The sequence below is a fragment of the Prionailurus bengalensis genome, chromosome B1 (genome assembly GCF_016509475.1).
Source record: "Prionailurus bengalensis isolate Pbe53 chromosome B1, Fcat_Pben_1.1_paternal_pri, whole genome shotgun sequence".
Taxonomy (NCBI): Eukaryota; Metazoa; Chordata; class Mammalia; order Carnivora; family Felidae; genus Prionailurus; species Prionailurus bengalensis.
This window is the reverse complement of record NC_057344.1, coordinates 89,227,825-89,248,847: the sequence shown is the minus strand read 5'-3', so window position 1 is coordinate 89,248,847 and position 21,023 is coordinate 89,227,825.

Genomic DNA, 21,023 nt, shown 5'->3' with positions numbered 1-21,023 from the left:
AAATGTCAATAAGATATATTATACAAATATTTGAATGGTTAAAAAAGTAATAGAAAAATAAAACTTATAATTCTAGCAAAAGTGCATACCTTCAAAAACACTTTGAAGATGTCATAAGGTTAAACATAAAATTACTAACCACTCTCATTCAGAACTTTTAGCAAATTAAAATGAATACTTTTGGTTATGGACAGTCCTATACAGAGATGTTTGCAGTGTAATTATTTGCAGTTGCCCCCAACTGTATCTAACCCAAGTTCCCTTCTACTGATAAATAGATGAATAATTTGGAGCACATCCACAAAATTGAAAACTAGTTGATAATGAAAAGAAATTACTCTTGATAGACACAGCAACCCAGAAAAATTCATAAATCTCAAATACATTATGTTACATGAATGGTAACAAACACTAAAGACTACAAGATCTGAGCATATGATCAGATTTTATTGTATGGTATCCTTTATGTGACATTCTGGGCAAGGCAAAGCTATAGAAGCTGGAAACAGATCAATTGTTTCTAGGAGCTGAGAGTGGTGGGGAAATGTTGAACACAGAGGTGAAGGGAGAATCAGGGTGGATGTGGGTGAGATTGATGGTCTGTTTTATATCTTGCTTGTCCTGTAAGTTACATGACTGTATGCATTTATCAGTTTCTTCCTTGGCTTTTCATTATTTATTTCACTTTTATGGTTGAAAGACAACATTATCACTCTTAAAATTGTAAATTGCAGTTGACTCTTGAACAACAAACACAGGGATTAGGGGTGCTGAAACCATCCCCTTCACCTCAAAAATTCAGGCAAATCTTTTGAATACCCAAAATCTTAACTATTAATAGCCTACTTTTGACTGGAAGCCTTGCCAATAACATAAACAGTTGATTAACTCTTATTTCCTATGTTATATGTATTATATACTGTTATTTTTACAATAACATAAGTTAGAGAAAAGAAAATGTTATTAAAATCATAATGATGAGAAAACACATTTACAGTACTATACTGTAAAAAATCTGCATATAAGTGGATCCATGCAGAGCAAGCCTGTGTTGTTCATGGTCAACTATAATCCAAATAGTTGTATTTTTTCTATGGCTTCTCTCATCTTTCTTATTTTATTATTAAAATATTTTAATAATTTGTTTCTTGTTCAAAAATGTCACTTAAAGCATTTATAAAACCTGAGTAAATAAAACAAATGGTGAACTGTGCTTTTCAAAAATAGAAAAGATATACCTACATAATTATTATTCAATTCATACGTACTAAAAGGAATACACTCCTTATGTATATGTGTTTGCAAATTATTATGACAATCAAGTAAATCCTTTACAAAGACTATGTTTTATGTAATTATATATATATATATATATAAATCATCAGAAAAATAATGATTAAAAATAATAATTGCATTAAATATAAAGCTTGTGTTACAAAAAGCGAAATGATCTGAAAAAAATACCCTTTGTAAAATGTAGGTATTTATCTTTCTGCCTAGATTTTTAAAAACAACCTAAATAGCACAGCACAACATTACCTTATAAAATGTTATTGGAAGGATACCAAATATCGTTAAGGAAAATGCAACGTGTGTGAGGTGAAAAGCAGGAGAATCACCGCCAGTTTAGCTTCTGCTGGATGTATGTTTCCTCTCTCTTTATAGTTCCATGATGTATACTTTTAAGAAGTTTTATACACTTCGTGTTTTCACTCTCCACTTCTCTAAACTCTTATTTTCTTAGCACAGTACACTCCTAATCCTGGGTATTGTAAAGTACAATTGTTAAAATATTGATTTCCCAAATGGACGAAACAAGTGGCACTCCATAAATATTTTATGCTCTCTGTTGTCCTGTATCATTACCTCCTCATTGTTAGCAAACACCTAAGGGGTATGAATAACTTCTCCATCGTTCTGGTTACCGTGCTCGCGGAACAAATGATATAGTGCTATATAGCACTGCCTAAGTTCGAGAAGACTAAATCAACGATACAGAAGACATTTCTTTCCTAGATACCATAAATCAGTTATTAGCTCTGTGTAAAATAGCACTCTTAATAATAAAATAGAAATCTTAACTAAGTTTGAAGTAAAAAAAAACAAAAAAACAATTTCTTAACAATTTACAGTGAGGGGATAGAAAATCGATATTACCTAAAGGCGGCAAAAGTTTATAATGGCTTATGGGATTTAATTTAAACATTATATGTGTGAATTTAATGAGGCATGAGATATATTGCAGGACAAGAGTGTGACTTCCTACCATCCATCTAATTGAATAGTTCTCAAACTTTCCGGTTTCAGAACAGCTTTGCAGTCTTTTTTTTTTTTTAATTTTTTAATGTTTATTTTATTTTTGAGAGGGGGGAGGGGAGTTTGGGAGAAAGGCAGAGAGAGAAGGAGACATAGAATCTGAAGCAGGCTCCAGGCTCCAAGCTGTCAGCACAGACAGGGCTGTGTCAGCACAGACAGGTTTGACACAGGGCTCAAACCCACTAACCATGAGATCTTGATCTGAGCTGAAGTCAGATGCTTAACCAACTAAGCCACCCAGGTGCCCAGAACACCTTTACATTCTTAAAACTAATTGAGGACCCACAAAACCTTTTGTATATATCTTCCATATTAATATTAAAACAAATTTTCAAAGTATTCACTTATTAAAATCATTTAAGAATAACAATAATGAATCTGTGGATAATGGTCATAGTATAAATAAGACAATTTTATTGACAAAACCAGAAGAGACTCATAAATATGGAGAACAAACTGAGGGTTACTGGAGGGGTTGTGGGAGGGGGGATGGGCTAAATCAGTAAGGGGCACTAAGGAATCTACTCCTGAAATCATTGTTGCACTATATGCTAACTAATTTGGATGTAAATTTAAAAAAATAAAAATAATAAAAACAAGACAATTTTATCAAAAACAATTGTATTTCCTAAAACAAGGTAGTGAGAAGGGCAGATTGTTTTATATTTTTGCAAATATTTTTTATGTTTGTTTAATAGAAGTCAGGTAGATTTTGTATCTGATTCTGCATTCGATAAGCTATTTTGTTAGAAGCATGTGTAGAAACTCTTATCAATTATTGACATGTAGGTGGAAAAGTTAATAATGACCTTTTCAAGTAATCATAGATATTTTTCTTTGATTTTAACCAAAATTTTACTAGTGATAGCTCCCTAAGGTTGATTGCTGTATGGAATCTGAAATCATACCAATAAACTTTGGTACTCTTTTACATTATAATCCACTGATCTGTATTGCATTTTGAGTGAATCATTTACCCATGCACAGTTTTGTAACATCTTGCAGTGTTTATTTTGAAAATATTGTTTCACTGAGTTATATAAATCTTTCATACTTTTGTGCATATGAAATATTAAAAATTGATATTTACTAATATCACTACCCATTGCGTCCAATAAGTATTTAGTATTTGAAATTGCCAAGCTCACAGTAGAAGATGACAGATTTCTAAATTCTAACTTTTGCTCAAAAGCTCACAATTTCTTATTGGTAATAAGTATTATCATTTGTTTTTCTTTAGTGTGAGTCTTACTTGTTCATTTAAAAAAAAAAATCTGCCAATTACCAAAGTCTAAATAATCATTTTATTATTACTTTATTTTTTTTAAGTACAGTTACTTTCCATAAGAAACATCCAGCTGAACTAGCACCTCAAAATATTCTTTTCTTCCTTGAGGCAACCATGTTCTTTGAGGCAACTATCAAAATTTGATATGCAGCCTACGCACTTTACACATGCTTCCGTTTCATCTCATAGAATATTAAGAATCCATAAACCAGTGTTAAGCTATATGATAAAATTGATAACTTTACTGCATCATCAAGGATATTCTTACATAAACTAGAATTTTTGATTTTTATTGAAGACGCAAGGCAGTGAAGAAAACTAGCTATTCATGCAGTTTGTTGCCACTGCCTTGACTCATGCTGAAATAACAGCAGTATTACCTATTACATAGTTTGAACCATTAATGCAAATGTTACCACACTGAAAATGGGAAATTTCATCTTACTATTTCCAAAGAAAGAGTTTCATCCTTACAGAGCCTCTTAAATTGTCTCGTAGATCCATCGTGGTGCATGGACTACTCATTGAGAAAGGCTATGCTTATGCTCTTATGGTGGTTTGATTACTAAAATGACATCTAGTTTCTTAATGATTAAAAAAGTCTTTACTTTTTGTTTACTTATTTGTTGACAAAATTTCTAGAATGTTAGTGCAAAGTGGAATGCAGGTTTTAGTATATTTATATCATTAAGAAATCAGAAACATCAAAATTACTTTAAAATTGGTCAACATTATGTCTACGTAAAAAATTTAATTAAAAAATTTCTAGTTAACTGAAATTATAACTACTAAGTGGAAAAACCTAGACAAGAAAAAAAACTAAAACTAGAAAGCTAGACAAAATTTAAGTAAAAAATGCCCAGATGGTAATTCTAATCCATAGGAAGAAAAACTAATAACACAAACTTTATAAATATATATTTACTTTCCTTTGTTCTCTCAGCTTCTTTAAAAACGTAATTTATATAAAGTGAAAATTATAAAAATGGGTTTGTAACATATATAGATATGGCATGTAAACCAATATTAACACCAAAGGGCCAAACTAATATGTCATATAATAAGAAAGTTTCTATATTTAACTTTTTTTAAAGTTATTATATGTCAGAAGCAGGATGTTAAGATGTATATTAGGGTTCTCTGGAGAAACAGAACCAATAGGATTGTGTAAATATATAGAAAGAGATTTGGGGCGCCTGGGTGGCGCAGTCGGTTAAGCGTCCGACTTCAGCCAGGTCACGATCTCGCGGTCTGTGAGTTCGAGCCCCGCGTCGGGCTCTGGGCTGATGGCTCAGAGCCTGGAGCCTGTTTCCAATTCTGTGTCTCCCTCTCTCTCTGCCCCTCCCCCGTTCATGCTCTGTCTCTCTCTGTCCCAAAAATAAATAAACGTTGAAAAAAAAATTAAAAAAAAAAAAAAAGAAAAGAAAGATTTATTTTGAGGAATTGACTTACACAATTATGTGGTATGACAAGTCCATAATTTGCAGACTCAGGGTATAAGCTATCCTGAGACGTAATACCTCTATATCTGTGAACCTGGGAAACACAAAAAACAAGTTATTTGCTCTCAAAATATGAAAAGAAAGACATTAGAAAAAAAGTTACAGATATTACATTGAGAAAGGGAGAAAATGGAAGGAAAAAGAATTATCAATCCTAGGAATTTTCACTTTCATTCTGTCAATCTCCATTAGGTTCCAAGACCTGGAAATAATCCTCTACAGTTCAGGACTCTAATTTATGAGTCCATGGCTTTTTCCACTGGTTATGGCTCCACCCTCATAGTCATCCTTTTTTCTTGAAAGGTAGCGAGTGTTTTAAGTTGAGTTTTATCAGCCTACTTACTTATAGTCTGTAGAATTTTCATTCTGACAACCTTCTTTTCTCAAGAACTGTGATTCTCTCACAAAGACTCACTTCTCTTCACTAGACAAGAGGATACAGATCTTTCCTAGATAATCCTTTCTCTTACCTGGCTTCTGCTGGAAGGCTGAAAGGATCCAAGAGCCACATGACTAGTCTCTTCAAAGAGCCCTGTGTGTGACTGATTATTTTGATCTTTTGATCCTCCTGAGACACTAGCTAAAAGTTGCCCACACCTTTGGCCTTCTCTGCAAATCATGCATTTCTGACAGGGAATCTCCTAATTATAGCAAATTTTGCAATCTGGATAGACTTAAGATTTTTTCAAATCAACATAAAGCACCCTTTCCTTTTTGCTTAACAATTCTTGCCTTGTTCTCTTTCCTTTCACATTTTATTCTCACCTGCAAACCTCACACAATTTGCTTGGAAAACTCTTCAGCTAAATGTACAGGTTCATTATTTACAAAATTTGCTTTTCATATAACTACAGGTCACAACTCAGTTTGGCTTTCTGCTGCTATAAAACAAAGATCCCCTTTCCTGTAGTTTCCATTGACATTTAGCTCATTTCCATAGGAACCCTCACGAGCAGTGTCTTTAAAGTTCGTATTTGCACCAAGAGTCTGTTCATGATAATTTAGGTGTTCTCTAAGATGACATGTATTTTATAACACATACTCCATTTCCAACTGTGTCCTCGCTAGCAGAGTTAACATTCATATTTTTGCTAATGTTGTATTCAAGACAATCTCAGTTTATCCTATCACACTCCTCACTATTTTTCCTATCTTTCCCACCACCCAGTTCCAAAGTCACTTCTACCTATTTATGTCTTGTTAACAGTAGCATCCAGCTTGACATCTAAGAGAAATAATATCTGAGATATAGCTGGAAATTCCAGAATGTTATGTTATGTCAAAGCCAATTACATTGTAAATTAGCACATTTCTTGATCCAAGTTTTAAAAACATGTTTTCTAAGCAGTTGAATATAGTAGCAAGCAAGCACCTATAAAATTATTTTAAGCAAGATTGTATTTTATTGTGTAATGCACAACATTGACAGTACAATATAATATATTCTCAGAAGTTATCTTAAATATTCTTCTTAAAATACTTAGAAAACATCTAATTCAAGCTTCATTTTATTGCACTGTTTTAGGAAATATTGCAAGATTGTTATCAAACAAATATTTTGCAGGAGATGTACACAGGCTGAAAACTCTTTACTCTAGTCCATAGCATTACAGAGAAAGAAAGTTTCTGAATTTGTTGGCAACTCATAAGCAGTATCCCATCTTGACAGAGCTAGGCTCCAAATCTTACTTCTTTACCAATCTCAATTAAACCTCCACTTAGTATTGAAATTATGTAATATAATGCCAATAGCAATTACCTAGCAGCTGGCAATCTCAAACAATTATCTTCTTTCTTATTATTGTGCAATAATGTCAAATTTTAAATTATTTTATAAAATTTCAGAATAATATTGCATTAGTTTTTTTTTTTTAATATAATTTCACGAGTCCATAGCTATGACAGAGTAAGCCTTGGTTTCAGCTTTTTACTGCCCTTACACTCAGCTATTTGCCATTTGGCTAAAATTCATATTCAGCATTCAGCACAAGTCATCAATGAAGCCAAAAGAAGCATTGAAAGAAATCAGCTCTAGAGCATTTACCTTTTGGTCAGGAGAGGGTGAGCTAAAGAGAAATGGGAGTCCAGGAAGAGAAAAATATCTTTCTTAGAATTAATAAAATTTGTATCTTTGCAATGCCCATAAACTTAAGAAGATGTTTAATTTCTGGAAAGAATAGAAAATTATATGTGCACATTTTGATTAAGAATGAAAAAAATAGGAATAGTCATAAAACACCATCAACTTCATTTACTATGAAGTAAATTGTCTTAAAAAGTAGGTTAACCAGGGCGTTTGAGTGGCTCAGTCAAGTGTCAGACTCGTGATTCAGCTCAGGTCATGATCTCATGGTTTGTGAGATCAAGCCTCACCTCAAGCTCTGTGCTGACAGCATGAAGCCTGCTTGGGATTCTCTCTCTCCTTTTCTCTCTCTCTCTGCCTCTCCCCTGTTTGCTCTCTCTCTCTCCCTCTCAATAAATAAATAAATATTAAAAAAAGAAGAATAGGTTCACTGAAGTACAGAGAGAGGTTAGATTACAACAAGTTCTGAGACAAAACAAGCAAAACAAATGCAGTAAGTACTTCACAAGAAAAAGTGAAAGCAACTGATGGTTCATTTGAAGTGCGTAGTTGCATACATCCTCTCAAAATATTACTAAAATTTAAATGAAAATGCAAAGAGCCAAAATATCCAAAAAATTTTGGGGAAAAAACCAAGTTGGAGACTTGTACTACCTGATTTCAAAACCTACTATAAACTTAAGTTATCCCGCAAAAATCTGTAAGGAAAACTTGAACATGAATAGACAGTTTTCCAAAGAAGACACCCATAAGGCTAACAGGCACGTGAAAAGATGCTCAACATCACTTATCATCAGAAAAATTCAGATCAAAACCACGAGATACCACCTCACACCTGTCAGAATGGATAAAATTAACAACTCAGGAAACAACAGATGCTCACGAGGATGTAGAGAAAGGGGAACCCTTTTGCTCTGCTGGTGGGAATGCAAACTGGTGCAGCCACTCTGGAGAACAGTATGGTGGTTCCTCAAAAAATTAAAAATAGAACTACCCTACGACCCAGCAACTGCACTACTGGCATTTATCCATGGGATACAGGTGTACTGTTTCGAAGGGATACATGCACCCCTGTGTTTATAGCAGCACTATCAACAATAGCCAAAGTATGGAAAGAGCCCAAATGTCCATCGATGGATGAATGGATAAAGAACATGTGGTATATATATACAATGGAGTATTACTCGGCAATCAAAAAGAATGACATCTTGCCATTTGAAACAATGTGGATGGAAGTAGAGTGTATTATGGTAAAATAAATAAGTCAGAGAAAGACAAATATTATATGATTTCATTAATATATGGAATTTAAGAAAGACAACAGATGAACATAGGGGAAAGGTAGGAACATAAGATGAAAACAGAGAGGGAGGCAAACCCTAAGAGATTCTTAAATGCAAAGAACAAACTGAGGGTTGCTGGGAGGTAAGGGGATGGGCTAAATGAGTTATGGGCATTAAAGAGGGCACATGTTTCGATGAGCACTGGGGTGTTATATGTAAATTATGAATCCCTGCATTCTACTCCTGAAACCAATATTACACTGTATGTTAACTAACTTGAATTTTAAAAAATCAACTATCAACAGTCTACAAAAGAAATTTTAACATTAAAGAAAAAAATGGACAGTTTCAGAATAAAATGTGGTCCCTTTACTGAATAAATTTGACTTTATGAGAAAAAGAAAAAAGAAAAAGAAAACTGACCTGAGGTGAGGACCTCACAGCACTAATAATTGCTAGAATCCGGATGACTCAAGAGTTACTTTTGGGGTTCCTGGGTGGCTCAGTCAGTTAAGCATCCAACTTCGGCCCAGGTCATGATTCTGCACTTCATGGGTTTGAGCCCCGCATAGGGCTCTGTGCTGACAGCTTGGAGCCTGCTTCAGATTCTGTGTCTCCCTCTCTCTCTGCCTCTCCCTTGCTTGCACTCTGACTCTTGTTTCCCCAAAATAAATAAACATTAAAAAAATTAAAAGCATTAAAAAACTTTAAAAAGTCACTTTCACATAGGTGTTCATAATATTTCCAAATGTTTAGATAATTTATCCACTACATATATTTTTTTATTTAATGACCACAAATGTTATAAAAGGAAAAATCAATAACCTGGATATCTATAAAATCAGGATTTTGAAAAACATTCACACCCAAAATTTAAAAATTACAAGATTCTTCAAACTTAATTGAGTATCTCTATTTTATAGAATTAAAAAAGGAATAGAGAGTAGTGATGGTGTGACCAGAGTCATAGATAGTAAGGGTTATTCAGGACTTGAAACTGACACCAAGTTTATTGGTATTTTCACTTAAAATACTATTTATGTTATATAATTAATTTTCTCAAAAAAGGTAGTTATTTTAGCATAATTCCCATCTCCCTTTTTTTATTTTCCAAAAGTTAACTTAGTATTTTGTTTATGTGCTTTATGTGATTATAGGGTTTATTAATATTTTTCTCTTTATAAAAACCACACAAACTGTTTTTAAAAGTATGGGTAAATGTATGAAAGGGGAACAAAATCACTCTTGATCTAACGTAAAACCATACTTCATGAAATTTTAGCAGCTTTGATGCTAACAGTTTTGTGATTTTACCAGAAGGTGCTAAGGAAGATTTTCACACATCTATGTCATGACTCCTACTAGCTGTCAATGATTATAAAATTCATTGAATGGGAAATGCATCCATTTTCCAGAGAGGTTAAACATGCATATTACAGATATCTTGGTAGATTTCTTCCTCTCAAGATAGACATAAATATGTATATACATAAACACATTAAAATATGAACATATGCACATATATGCAGGTATATATTTCATAAATGTTTTCCCATTTCATTAAAACCTTTCTAGATCTTGTATTACATATGTGTAATATTTATTATTAGGTGTGTTATAATATATTTAACCTTTCTGTTATTTTAAGAAATTTAGAGATTTTGTCTTCTTTCATCATTTAATAAAAATAAAAATTATACTTACATATCTTTGAACAAAATATTTTGTACATTTTTAATCATTTTAAAAATGAATTATTAGAATGAAAATTACTGGATAAAAGACAAAAATAGTTTATGATTTTTGATACAAATTCCTATGTTTTTCTTAAAAAACTATGAATTGATACATAAATTATCATGTCTAACCAGCAGTCTCTAATAAATTTCAGGGTGTATACCCATCATGGATATATTAATGGAAAACTAAGTATTCATCGTTATAAAAATACACAGTACTTCATATATGAAATATATAATTATTTAGTGTTTTCTTTGTACCTGCATGCCTGTAATTATTACAAATCATATATATACATATATATAGTTTTAATTACAAAAAAATTTAAATTTTATCTTCAGTCTCAACAGAGACTTAAACAGAAATGCATGCACACTTATATCATACAATGGCAGGACAAGAAATACTAACAGAACTAAATAAAAGTGAACGCATGTAAGAATCTTAAAGAACCTTGTATTTGATTTATTGTTAAACATATTGTACGCCCACATTTATGGAAGTTTATAAATGTTAAAGAAAACATAGAGGGGCGCCTGGGTGGCTCAGTCAGTTAAGAGTCTGACTCTTGATTTTGGCTCAGGTCATGATGTCAAGGTTGGTGAGTTCGAACCCTGCACTGGACTCCACACTGGCAGTGCAGAGCCTGGTTGGGATTCTTTCTTTCAGCCCCTCCCTTGCTCATTCTCTATCTCAAAATAAATAAATAAACTTAAAAACTCAAAAAAAAAAAAGAAAGAAAACAGACATTTTTTAAAATTTCTTTTTGCTTTTTTTTTTTAAATTTTTTCAACGTTTTTTATTTATTTTTGGGACAGAGAGAGACAGAGCATGAACGGGGGAGGGGCAGAGAGAGAGGGAGACACAGAATCGGAAACAGGCTCCAGGCTCCGAGCCATCAGCCCAGAGCCTGACGCGGGGCTCAAACTCACGGACCGCGAGATCGTGACCTGGCTGAAGTCGGACGCTTAACCGACTGCGCCACCCAGGCGCCCCTTGCTTTTTTTTTTAATGTTTATCTTTGAAAGAGAGAGCGTGTGTGTGTGTTGGAGGGGCAGAGAGGTGAAAGAGGGGCAGAGAGAGAGAGGGAGACAGAGGCTTTGAAGCTGGCTGTGTGCTGATAGCAGAAAGCCCAATGCAGGGCTGAAACTCACGAACTGTGAAATCATGACCTGAGCCAAAGTCAGACTTTTAACCAACTGAGCAACCCAGGAATTCCAGAAAGTTTTTTTTAAAGTACGGTTAACAATCTTCTTTCATTATTAAAGTGGCCATCATTTGTGAAACTTAACACTGAATCCAACACCTTCAGTTTATCGGATTTTTATTACATTCCCATGTTTTACACATCAGAGCTACTATCAGGAATGATGTAAGATTCTTCTCTTAGAGGCTTTTTGTGACAAGAAATTACTAAATACAGTTTATAAATGAGGTAATTCATGTAGTCTAGATGCTATGAGGAAAGTGAAGGATAAAAGATGAAGTTGGAGAGGCTGACAAGGGGCAGATCATGTAGGGACAGTTAAGAGTTAATATTTTCTTTGAACTGTAATGGTAAACTATCAGAATGTTTGGACAGGGGAACAACTGCTTGTATGTTACAGTCAGGCCTCAGGCTGCCCTGTGGGGCCAGAGTGGAGGGAAGAAGGCCGGGTCAGAGGCTGCTGCGGTGGCCTAGGTGACAGTGAAGGTATGGCTGGGGCTCAGGTTTTATTGGAACGAAATGGAGATACATAATCAGAGGGGTTTTGGAAATGGAACCAATGGGGCATACTGTCTACACCTGCAATCCTGACTAAAATGTTCCAATGGCTTCTTATAACTTTCAGGACGCCATATACATTGCTTAGATAAGCACACTCTATTATCTGGCTTCGGGAAACTTCAAGTTTTATTTTGCCCTGCTCCCAGTGTGTATTCCTATTTCTTGCCAAGTGGTCATTTGAACAACTTTTTCTCACTTAATGCCTAAATAACTCTTGACTTCTTTCCTCTGCTATCAATAGCATTTTGATTTAAGAAACAGCAAGGTAACATCACTTCACAGAAATTTTTCATGACCGCTAAAATCTTCTAAAGAGTCCCCTCTCTGGGCTTGCTATTGTCCTCCCCATGTCTACACCAGGGCAATAGCCATGCACTGCTTTTCATGCAGTGTATGTGTGTAAGGTAACTGTATAATTTATATACAGTTTCACACTTTTCAGAGTGAAACCGGTTGCTATCAGTAATTATACCAAGACAACAAGCATAACTGGCTGATTGGTTAGAGATACAAATTCAGAACTATCTGGAAACAGAATGCATTCTTTCCATATAAAAATGAAGTATTGGGGCGCCTGGGTGGCGCAGTCGGTTAAGCGTCCGACTTCAGCCAGGTCACGATCTCGCGGTCCGTGAGTTCGAGCGCCCCGTCGGGCTCTGGGCTGACGGCTCAGAGCCTGGAGCCTGTTTCCGATTCTGTGTCTCCCTCTCTCTCTGCCCCTCCCCCATTCATGCTCTGTCTCTGTCCCAAAAATAAATAAAAAACGTTGAAAAAAAATTAAAAAAAAATGAAGTATTTGCCAAAAGACATTCTATTCAGGATATTTTGTAAAAGTACTCCTTTTACAAAAGGAGTTGGTAATTAAAAATTTTCTGTAATACAACATTTACAAAATGAGGGAACAGATTTTCCGTGTGCCATTAGGATACATTCACAGTTTCTAAGTTTCGATTTTAAATCGTGCACTCTGACTTCTCACAGGTAATAAAAATGTGAAACTAGTGTCTGACTTTGGCTCTGATCTTGCCGTTCATGAGTTCCAGTCCGCATTGGGCTCTCTGCTGTCAGCGCAGAACCCACCTCAGATTTTCTGTCTCCCTCTCTCTCTTCCCCTCCTCTACTTGCATGCTCCCTCTCAGATATAAATAAAACATGAAAACATTTTTAATTGTGAAACTAGAAATATATTATGAATTTGTTAAAAGATGTCAAAAATGAGAGAGCTCGTTTCTGAGTTGTCTTCCATTGGAAACATGGTAAAAACATTCAGTGAGAGGGGCACCTGGGTGGCTCAGTCGGGTAAGTCGGGTATCTGACTTCAGCTCAGGTCATGAACTCAAGGTTCCTGGGTTCATGCCCCCATTGAGCTCTGTGCTGACAGCTTAGAGCCTGGAGACTGCTTGGGATTCTGTGACCCCCTCTGTCTCTGTTCCTTCCCCACTCATGCTCTCTCTCCCTCAAAAATAAACATTAAAAGAAATTTTAAAAAAAACATGCAGTGATAGATGAAAACATCTATACTCTCAAAACCAGAGTCCTGAGTTCAATAAATTTGATGAGAAAACACAATATTATTTATGCATCATGTATTTATTATTTTATTAACACTATACCATGTTCCAGCAGAAGATACAAGTTTGAAAAGATAAAAATATGTGAAAATAATATATATCTAATTTGTGGCCCTGGCAATAGCTTGGTTTAAAATAACTTACAGAATAAGTGAAATAAGGTTATTTTTATAATACTTGCAGTATATGTTACTGCTGCTGTCACTGTGTATGAGTTTGTGTGCGTGTGGTGTTTACCTGTCTGCATCGTGCAGCTGCACGTCAACCTGACATTGACAACGCGATATTGTGCACAGTGTTGTAATACCTGACTCACACACATGCTTCCCACCTCAAGGGATTTATGAACTTCTCCTTTAAGTAAAGGTCCCCGGGTTATAAATATGCTAATATACTAAATAAATATTTGTTGTACTGAACTGAGTTGACTCTGGAAAGAAAAATATAAAAGCAGTGCCATAATTTAGTATCATTTTGTTTCAAAAATGAAGGAGGTTAACATACTTTATGTATTTATCTTAGTATAACAAAGAATTAAAAAATACCAAAAAAGTGATTCTGATTTCTCAGATGATTACCTTTAAGTCCTTGGAGCTTAAAGTAATTAATAGAAAGTTAAAATAATTTATCAGTTAACGTCCCCAGAATCTTCAAATTTATTGAGACTCTTGTGATTCAAGATGAAATTTCTCAAGTTTTAACTTATCTAAAATCTATAAACCATATTTAGCCCTAATGAGTAGTATGAAAATGTATATCATGCCATGATAAACTTCTGTAATTCATTTTAATCAAGAAACATATTATGAATGACAAAATCAAGTATATCCATGTGTCTTATTGAAAATGTCTCTTGGAATTACATTTGCTTATATTAAATTTATTACATAATAATTTAATTAAGTTGTTCAGAAAAATGTCACATGCTTAAGTTGTATGAATTTGATTTTACACAAATTACTAGGAAGAATACTAAAGGCTATTTTTTTTTTACTTTTAAAAGCAGCTTGCTTTGCCAAAGACTTCAGATGTTACCAGTATTAAATGGCAGTTTTATGCATGCACTGGGAGAACATAACAATGTCGCACCTGTAATTGATTCAAGATTTTGGCTGATTATACTCTTGCTAGTTTTAATCAGACATCTGATGAGTAAGATTACTGGAAAATATTCTCTGTAGAATGAGTGAAGAATTCTTCGTTGCAATAAGTCTATTATTTATGGTGCTTAACTTCATGATGGGGAATAGAGTAATACACCAACATTTTCATAATAAGTACAGTAATATACAAAATTTACATAATATGTCTAATTTTTATTAATTGGTTCTAAAGAAATGCTTTTCCTGAATTCCATAATTTGTGTAATAAACATTTTAGACATGTTTTGTGTGTGCATGAATCAGTGTAGTTGGCTTGGAACTTAGGACAGCTCTGAGTCCTGCAGAAAGTAATGATTACAAGGGGAGCTCTCTACATTTCTGGACCTAGAACATTAACCGTGGGCAGAAGCTGTCACCACCCCTGGTCTGTGCCAAGGAGGGATGGGGAAAGTCTTCCAGTCTTGTTGCTCTAAAGTAATTTCGTATTTGTTCTCCCCAGTGACAGACACAGGACCAAATATCATACCGCCATACTCTTTATCCATACGCTCTGGATTTTAAGATTCATTAGAAAAATGCCTCCCACATTTTTTTTCTCACATGTGTTAGGCTGTGTTTTTCTTGGCTCATTCAAGTTGACTTGAATTCTATATAAAGAAATTATGAAAACTTTCTTATTACCTACTAATATGGATAATTTATTCTCCACGTAAAATATCATGTATGTGTAGGTGCTCATGTGTGCTTGAGTGTGTCCACGTGTGTGAGAGAATGTGACTTGAGCAGAAAGTATCAGCTTCTTTTTAAACTTTTAAATCTTTTTTAAATGATTTATTATTTACTTTCTTTATGTACTTTCTGTCCTATACATAGACACATAGTTTAGATACACACATACATTCATAAAAGCTGGATGGGTAATCACAAACACTGTTAGAATAATAGCCGCCAGTACCATTTATCAACTACTAGCATATCATGAACAGAAAGAATTTCCTTACGTGACTAGCTCTGCTCCAGATATTTCCCTCCTTTATACAGTAAATTACACTATTGATAGAAAAAAAATAGAATTTTTCTACCAACAAATATGTATTAGATATCTACTTAAGGATCTCAATGACAACAATTTGATTTTAAAGTTAAAAAAAAATTAATGTTTATTTATTTTTGAAGGAGACATAGAAAGAACATGAGCAGGGGAGGGGAAGAGAGAGAGGGAGATACAGAATCTGAAGCAGGCTCTAGGCTCTGAGCTGTCAGCACGGAGCCTGATGTGGAGCTTGAACTCAGGAGCCGTGAGATGGTGACCTGAGCCAAAGTTGGACGCTTATCCAACGGAGCAACCCAGGCGCCTCATGATTTTAAGGTTTTAAGGGACTTACAATTAATCAGAACTTGCCTATAAAATGTATATATTATAAAGGAAGTTTACAATTGAGTTACTAAACAATCCTTTAAAGGGATATTTGGTAGCAAAGAGGGAAAGAACAGCTTCCTGGAATGAAGAAAAGAGTAGAGCTTGAGATTGATGAATCAGTAGTTAGTTGGTGCTTGAAATGTTCTTTTAAATGATTAAATAAAGCAGTACATTAGTATGCCATCTCTTTATTTGTAAAGCCTAATTTTGATTATTATATATCCCTCCAATCTTAATAAATGGACTGGTCATGTACACCCACTTTTACTTTCAGTGCAACCAAGGTACAAAGAGACTGTGACTTACTGGGTGCAATACAGCTATCCCCAAGCAACCAACCATCCGAAGAAGCATAGAAGCATAGGATTGAGATCACAGACTCTGGAGCCAGCCTCCTGAGTTAGAATTTCTGTCTCTGTCATTAACCGCACGTACCTTGGGCAAATCACTTAAACTCGTGGTATGTCAGTTTTCCACTGAGGGAAAGTGTATTAAAACTATCTCATAAGGATCAAATGTTATGTCTAATATATGTGTGTGCGTTATTATACTTAGTCTAGCAAGATCTAAATCATAGGCCTAGATGCATATACTTTTTATCCTACTTTTACGCCATCCCTACTATGGGAGTGTTTTGCATCATTACTCTCCTTTAAACTATCAACAGTCTTTCCTCCATTCCTGGGTTTTAGTGATGTGCAGATCTGATAGGTCACTTCTCTAGTTGAAAGATCTTGTTCTCCCTTATCTGAAGGTGAGCACACACATCCTCTTCCTTTCCCCTGGAAAGTATATTTTTCTTTGTGTTGTTTTTAATCCTCCACCCACTCTTCTTCTTTTCTACTGGATTACCAACTTCTTAGTTGTTTCTAATCTATCTCCCCCAGCATGCCTTCTTTAATCCACCCAATCCAGGTATGTCTCCTTTTGGGACCATAGACTGGGCTTTTGTTGTGATCATTGTTTCTCTGGGTTCATCTGTTTTACTTGCTAAAAATGAATAACTTCAGGAGAATAAAACAACTTGTTTCATAGAAACCTACCATATAATCCCTGCTTAATTTTAGCTTGTGATTCAGTGAAATTGATAATGCATTTGGAATTGGAAGATCCTAGTCCACCATTTATTAACTAAGTAACTCTGTAAATGTTAGTGAAGTTTTTGAACCTCAGATTCCTCCACTCTAAAATGTTATTAACTAGTATAAAGTGTTAAGCTATAGAGTAAATAAAATAATATAATAAATCAAATAACTTAATGCAGCATTCCTAAGAATTTCTGAATAAAATTTAATAAAACCGGAAAATCCCATTTACTAAGAATGATCAACAATATAAATTATTTGGAGGTACAAAATTTAGAAGACAACTATTTTACTAACATTATAGATCATCTCATTAAATTCATACTATTGCTTTATGTTTCATATTAAAGGTAGAAACATAAAGCAATAGTATGAATTTAATGAGATGATCTATAATGTTAGTAAATTGACTAACCTTTACTATGTAATAATTTAACTTACAGGAGTTAGATAATCATTTACAGAACTACATTTTAATAGTACTCACAAATTTCGTGAGTGTAATATGGAAAAATACAAAGTAACACCTGTGGGTTGTAATAATAAAATAAAATGACATAATTCATTGCCAAAAAAAGTTCAACATAAGTTTAAGAGAAAAATTCTGATTCAGTAATTTGGAAAGCAAACTCTTGTACACATAAAAAAAGAAGAAATCATTTGTGTGCAACTAATTAATGAAATATCTGATCACTAAAGCATAACCATAAAATAACTGATAAATAACATCCTCATATAATAATTCTATATATCTGCAGATGTATATTATAACTAAAAATTTTGAAGATTCTCCAGTGGCTTAACATAAGGTGAGAGATCACTGTATATTTATATTTTATAGATTCATAGACAATTTATATTTTCTCACTATATTCCTAATTGTAAGAAAATTAAGCAGGGAAGTATGTCTAAGTTCACTTTTTAAACTTTGATTTTGTTGCCCTCCTTTCTACTGCATTTGTTAAAAACGGGGGGGGGGAAGAAGAACCAACAGTATCAGAAAGAGATACATATCTTCATCCCGTCTCTTTTTTAGATTTTGCATTTTGTTTAGTTACCAACAGAAAAAGTATGAATTGAATAAATTAGTCTATATTTGTCACTCTTGACCGTTTTTCTTAGAACACAGAGGAAGTTAAAATTGTAAATATTTTATAATTTGATCTTGATAACTTTTTCCATAAGATAATGGTCTTCAACAGAAGATCCAGATAATATTTTCTGTCGTTTTCAGAAGATCTGTATTATGGAAGGTACTTTTCTATTGCCAGTTATGAACGTTGGAAACATACTTCTCTTTTTTTTTTTTTTTTTTTTTTTTTTTTTTGCTGTGTATGGATTTCACTGTTGTAATTTATGTTGGTCATCATCCAGCCTACATGGTAGATGATTAAGGTTTCTCAGCTCTTAGACTATGATCACCATCAGTGAAAGAGAAAGCGGGCATATCAGACATGTATTACATACGACTTTGAGCCATTGGATACTGCTATCACTCCAGCCACCACTGCAGCAGCCTTGTGTGGCTTGACAGGTTTCACAGACAACCACTCCTTGCTCCATGCACTGATTTGCATCTCTTGGATTCCCCAATGCTGCAGGTGTATTAGAATTGCCTGCTCTCCAAATCATGCACAACCTAGAATGTTGTCTCATGCTTCCTAGTAAATTAGTAATATGTAGTTTTGTCTTAGGCTCTGCTTTCTGGGGAACTCAGGCTTATGGTATACATCATGCTTAAGATCATGGATTTTAAAATCAAATACCTGGTACAATTTCAAGTTAGGCAACTTTTGGGAACATTACTCCATGCAAATTCTTCCAACTTCTTTCCTTTACCTAATGGAAACAACAAGACTTACTTCATAGAACTTTGGCAGGAATGGAGAAGAAAGAATAGGCAAAACTTTTAGTAGAGTTCCTGACACATAGTAAGAGCACAGTAAATATAATCTAGTTATTTAAGGATAACTGACAATTATTCTTTTGCCTCTTTTGGAATACTCTACAAAATTATATTTCGAAAGAACTCCTGTCAACTAAATGTATTTGAGAAACTTATTTTTGAATTTAAACATATATAATGCAATTAAATATGCTGAAGAAAAGTTGGAAGTGGAGAGTGGTCGATTTTTGAAATATTTATATATTTAAAGGCAAGAAGGCACATAAACTTATTTAGAAAAAAGAGTTTGCAGAACACCTATATATCCTTCAACAGTGTGTTTAAATTAATTTTATTTAAAAAAACATTTAAAGCACTTAGCATAGTTTCTGGCATATTGGAAGTATTTAGGGAGAATCCAACATGTCAGAGAAGTGGGAGACCCAAAGTTCCCTTGTCCCTCAAGCACAGCAGTATTGAGGCCAGTATACTTGGGAATTCCAGGAATCCAGGCCACAGAGTGATAGAAACACCACCAAGGGTCCATGGGGACAACTTGGCAGGACATAGATGCATGAGTGAGAATTGGGAGAGATAAAATGGGCAGTGTAGCCACAGAAGGGAGGGATCCCCTTCTGTGCAGAGACGAAAGGAAGAGAAAGAGAGGCTGTGGAAGTGTAGGATTGTATTTGGACAAGAGAAAAACCACAGACCAGTGAATGGAAAAAACAGAGAAAGAACCAATTTCTAACACCATCCAGGATTACAGGATTTTCTCCAGACTGGGGCCTGCTGCCCTGTGCATCTACCTGGAGAGGAGGGGAGCAAGCCCTGGGCTTGGTAGTGAGCTCAGAAGCACAGAGAGAGTAGTCCCCTCCCTTGTGGGACAAAGGTATATAGCGGGCTTCAAGGACAAAAGACCCTGCCGGCACCCACAAGAGGCCTTTTGTCAGCTGGGTGGAGTGGTGTTACCCCAGGACCAGGGTGCACACAAAGGGATCCTTTAACATATCAGCGTTTGAATCCCAGAGATTGTGTAGTAGGACAAAGTGGTCTGCTCATGCCCTCAGGGCACTGTAAGGATGGCCTAAACAGAGTGGTCCAGGGAACCAGAGAGGAGAGACTTAAGTGTTACCATTTGTCTCCCCATCACCAACAAGATGGGACTTCGGGAAATTGACAATTGGCCCACAGTGTAGGCAGGACCCACCTACACCAAACCACACCCCTCCATGCCTGGTAACTGCATATATAACAGAGCAAGATTGACACTGACAGAACCAGATGGCCTCTCCTCCAGACAAGCAAAGTCATTGGTCCCACGGTACCATCAGATATCAGTCCCACAGTTTTGCATTTTCTGATTTGATTCTTGGTCAACACACACACACACACACACACACATGCACACATACATACACACATATATTTTTTCTTTTCTTCATTTTATTTCTTCCCTTCTCTATTCTGGTTGTTGGCTTGTTTAAGCAGACATTTTCAGTCTATTCTTTTTACACCTCTTCTGTATCTCCTTCTTTATTTTCCTCTCTCTCACTCTCTGTCTGAATTAAGCCATATAGTTTCTCTGATTCTCTGACTGGTCATTTTTTTTCCTTTCTTTTTTCCTCCCCTTGTCATTTCTTTCTTTGTATGGGATAAGGCTTCTTCCATCACCTCCCCTTTTAAATTTTTTACAGGATTACTTCAATGAACAAATCAAAGCACACCTGATGGAAGGTCCAAACCACCACTATGAGTAGGGAAAAAAAGCAACCAGAGTCACAATAACAGAAAGCACACAGCACACTCCAAAAACACCTCCTGAAGGGCCAGGCCATAGACAGTGTATGACCCCTTTATAATAAAGTAGTGCTCACAGATGCAGGACACATAACAAGCTATAAAAACCCACACAGGATAGAAAACTAGCAAAAGTGATGAAACAGAAAAATTCTCCCCAAAAGAAATTCCGAGAAGAA